Here is a 4,871-nt window from a genome sequence, read left to right as displayed (position 1 = left end):
AAAAAAAAAAAAAAAAAAAAAAAAAGCCAGGTGTGTTATCTTGTACATGTATGACTCTCATTCAGTATACAGGGACAGGTATATCTCAGAGCTCACTGGCCAGCCAATATAACCAATTAGTGAGTTCCAGGTTCAGTGAGAGAGCCTGTTTCCAAAAGATACGGCGGTGAGTAATCAAGGAAAACACTCAAGGTCTACTTCTGGCCTCCACATGCACACATATATGCATGCACCTACATACATGCACAAATGTACATACATTCAAAAGAAGCAGAGCTAGAATCTATATCATCTATTTCTAGTTCCTGTGTTCTTTCTACTCAGGCTCTACTTCTTAAATCAAAAAATTATGTGGATCACAGACATGTTTCTAATTCCTTTGTTAAATTTTTTTCATTAATTTATTAAAATTTTGTAACAAAGTCACATGCATCCCAGGCTGGCCTTCAATTGATTTTGTAACTGAGGATGCCCTTGAATTTCTGATCAACCCTCCAGTCTCTTCCTCCTAAGTGCTATAGGTATTCCCAACGTATGCAGTGCTAGATATAAAACCTAGGACTTAAGGATGCTAGTCAAGCACTTTACCAACTAAGTCATATCCCCATCCCTGTAATTCTTTTTCTACCTATCATGTTAAAATACAGACACTATAAATATAGCCCAGCATCTTTACATTCTAAGAAAAAAATTCAAGTATTTAGTATCAAAACAGTGAGAATTTTAAAAAGCATCATCAAATGGAAGAATCATCACACTTCTAATGAAACATAGTTGAATAAATTATAATATATGATATGAAAACACTAATCATTTTCAATAAAATATTAAAAATTGGCCCACCTTTTACACCATTTATTCCACACTACAATATCTTTTTTTTTTTTTTTTGGACAGGATTTAACTATTTAGCCCAGGCTGGCCTCAAACTCCTGCTTCAGTCTCCAAAGTAAGTACAGAGCTGGAATTAAAGGCATGTACAGACACGCCTGCTCTCATTTATGCTTTTTGCTTTTTTTTTTTTTAACTTGGTGATACAGTGAGTTTATTGGCTTACTAACTGTCTATGCTGTGTGTGGAAGTAAAATCATTCAAACCACAGCACTTGTGTAGAGGCCAGAGGACAACTTCATGAAGTCAGTTCTCTTCTTCACCTTTCCATGGATCCTGGGGACAAACTCAGGTCAGCAGGCACAGCAGAGGGAGCACTTTATGCACCGAGCAATCTCACACGGCCCCTCCTTTCTGTTCATTAATCCATTTGTATTCTCAGGAAACAGCACAAGTGTGGAAGTTGGAGGCAACTCTCTCTGCCATGTGGATCCCAGAAATCAAACTCAGGTCATCAGGCTTGGTAGCAAATGCTCTTACTGATCCACCTCGCTGTCTTTTTATGTAACTTTTAATATATACTATCTGGCCTTGTGAACTCCAAGTTAGAAAATGAAAATGGGTTTCCCATCCCTAAATTTCAATTCTAAAAGGGGAAAACAATTAACTTCCTAATACTTTTTAATGTACAAACACAAGAATAATCCTGAGGGGGACCATAAGAAGGAGGGCTGCAACTAAGATATATGAAGTGAATAAATAAAGGAATGAAAAAAGTAAAAGACAGCACTTGGGAGGCAGAGACAGGCGAATTTCTGAGTTCGAGGCCAGCCTGGTCTACAAAGTGAGTTCCAGGANTGTAGACCAGGCTGGCCTCGAACTCGGAAATCCACCTGCCTCTGCCTCCCGAGTGCTGGGATTAAAGGCGTGCGCCACCACGCCCGGCTACAATATCATTTTTATAATAACACAATTAAGTGAGGTAGATTATACTTGTAATTCCAGAATTTGGAAGGTGGAGGCAAGAGATATCACCTGTTTCAAAGCCAGCTTGGACCCAGGCATGGTGGCAAAAGCCTCTAGTCCCAGCACTGTGGAGGCAGATGCAGGCAGATTTCTATAAATTCAAGGCCAGCCTTATCTATATACAGGGAGTTCAAAGCTAGTCAAGGCTACAGAGTGAAACTCCTGTGTATTAGCTGGTTTTGTGTGTCAAGTTGACACAAGCTAGAGTCACGAGAGAGGAAGGAACCTCCCTTGAGGAAATGCCCCATGAGGTCCAGCTGTAAGGCATTCTCTCAATTAGTGATCAGTGGAGCAGGGCCCAGCCCACTGTAAGTGATACCATCTCTGGGCTGGTGGTCCTGGGTTCTATAAGAAAGATGAGCACAGATGTGGAACAAGTCAGGAAGCAATACCCCTCCATGGCCTCTATATCACCGCCTGCTTCCAGGGTCATGCCGTGTTTGAGTTCCTATCCTGACTCCCTTCAGTGATGAACAGCAATGTGGAAGTGTAAGCTAAATAAATCCTTTCCTCCCCAACTTGTTTTTTGGTCATGAAGTTTCATTGAAGCAACTGAACCCCTAACTAGGAATCATGTCTCAAGAAAACAAAATAATAATAAATTAAAAATTAAAAAATATTTTTGTTTTGTTTTGTTGAGACAGGGTTTCTCCATAGTCCTGGCTGCCCTGGGAATCCCTCTGTAGACCAGACTGGCCTGGGACTCCCTCTGTAGATCAGGCTAGCCTAGAACACAGAGGTCTGCTTGCCTCTGCCTTCTGAATGCTAGGATTAGAGGCATGAACCTCTAAAACCACCACTTAACCTGTCTTCTTCATTAGAATTCTCTCTTATCTGTAGAATTCTCCATAGGCTATTAAATATGGTATTTCAATGACTCAAGGGCAAGAGCAATTATTCAAATATCTGGCTATAAAGCCACATATTAAAAGCACACAAAAACAGTACAAATATTTTTCTCACTAATCTTTATTTTGTTTCTTAGAAAAGATTTTTTTTCATTTTAAAATCTTAATATGCCATGCTCTGTTATTTTTTAAATGAATTAATGTTTTTCTTTTTCTGTTTTTGATAGGGTCTCATGTAGCTCAGGCTTCCCTCAAACTCCCTTTGTAGCTGAGGATATACTCAAATTCCTGATCCTGCTGCTTCCACCACCAAAGTATTGAAACTACAGATATGTGCCACCACACTTGACTTGAATTAAGCATTTTTTGCACTTCTTAGTTTTTTTCCAAAACAGTAAATATAATTCATTTAAAGCAGTGTTCTCAACCTTCCTAATGCTGCACCGCTTTAATACAGTTCCTCATGCTGTGGTAACCCCTCAACCACAATAAGATTACAAGATTACAAGATCATTGCTACTTCATAACTAATTTTGCTACTGTTATGAATCATAATGTAAATATCTAATATGCAGAATATCTCATGTGTACCCCAAAAAGGGCCACGACCCACAGGTTGAAAACTGCTGATTTAAAGAAATGATGGTATATTCCTTCAATCCCATCACTGAGGAGATAATACAGTAAGATCACCACAAATTTAAAGACAGACTGGGGTACATAATGAGTCAGGTCTAGCCTCTAATACATAGACTCTTTAACAAGAAAAATATGATCCACTGAAACAGAAACTCTTTGAGGTCCTCAATAATTTTTAAGAGTCAGAATCCTAAGACAAAAGACACTGAGATGGGCTGGAGAGATGGCTCAGCAGGTAAGAGCACTGACTGCTCTTCCAAAGGTCCTGAGTTCTAATCCCAGCAACCACATGGTGGCTCACAACCTTCCGAAATGAGATCCAATGCCCTCTTCTGGTGTGTTTGAAGACAGCTACAGTGTACCTACATATAATAATAAATAAATCTTTGGAAAAAAAAAAAAAGACACTGAGAACTTTGGGAGGTAGGAAATCGAACACAAAGCTTCACACATGCAGGCAAGTGCTCTGCCTCTGAGCCACAGCTCCAGCACGAACCACTTTTCTAAACGGTACTATATTTGTATCTTGCCAAATAATTTAAAATATTAATTTTCAGGTCAGTGAAATGGCTTGGTGGTTACAGCACATGCCTGCATCTCACAACTTGAGTTTAACCTCTGGAACACAAACAGGTAAAGGGGGTCAAACAACTCCTACAATTGATTCCTCTGACCCTGATGTGAGCATGTGCACGTGTGCACACACAAACACACACACATACACACATCAATAAATATATGTAAAAAAATCAATTAATTATCTACTGAGGAAATGTTGCTGCCTAAATTTCAAAATTTTATCTTGGTGAGACCCAAAATGGTCTAGAATCTTAGGAGTTCTGTCCTTTAATTTTAAAAAAGAATCTTTTATTACATTTTTCTTTTATACATTGTCAGAACAACAATGTGTGGGGCTGGCAAGATGCCTCAGCAGTGCTCTTGTGGAAGACCTGGGTTCAATTCCTAGCACCCACAGGATGGCTTGAAACCATCTGACTCCTGAGAGTCAAGATCTAATGCACTTTCCTGGTCTCTTTAGGCATCTGGCATGCATGTGGCACAGACATACATGCAGGCCAAAATCATACAGGTAAAACATAAACTTTTTAAAATTTAATGTCAAAATTCAAGTGTTGAGTTAATGGACCATTATCACATAGACTTTGTCTTAGTCAGGGTTTCTATTCCTACACAAACATCATGACCAAGAAGCAAGTTGGGGAGGAAAGGGTTTATTCAGCTTACACCTCCATACTGCTGTTCCATACATACTTCACCAAGGAAGTCAGGACTGGAACTCAAGCAGGTCAGGAAGCAGGAGCTGATGCAGAGGTCATGGAGAGATGTTCCTTACTGGCTTGCCTCCTCTGGCTTACTCAGCCTGCTCTCTTATAGAACCAAGACTACCAGGCCAGAGATGGTCCCACCCACAAGGGGCTTTTCCCCCTTGATCACTAATTGAGAAAATGCCTTACAGTTGGATCTCATGGAGGCATTTCCTCAACTGAAGCTCCTTTCTCTGTGATA

At 39.8% G+C, this 4,871-nt stretch overlaps 1 protein-coding gene across 1 annotated transcript in view; it reads right to left on the bottom strand.

Moving 5' to 3' along the window:
- Positions 1-4,871, bottom strand: part of LOC110292624 (phosphatidylinositol 3-kinase regulatory subunit gamma) — an 80,840-nt gene that overhangs the window by 69,244 nt on the left and 6,725 nt on the right. The gene's annotated exons all lie outside the window — the stretch shown is intronic.

The sequence above is a fragment of the Mus caroli genome, chromosome 4 (assembly GCF_900094665.2).
Source record: "Mus caroli chromosome 4, CAROLI_EIJ_v1.1, whole genome shotgun sequence".
In the NCBI taxonomy this organism is placed as follows: Eukaryota; Metazoa; Chordata; class Mammalia; order Rodentia; family Muridae; genus Mus; species Mus caroli.
This window is presented reverse-complemented; position numbering and strand designations above follow the sequence as displayed.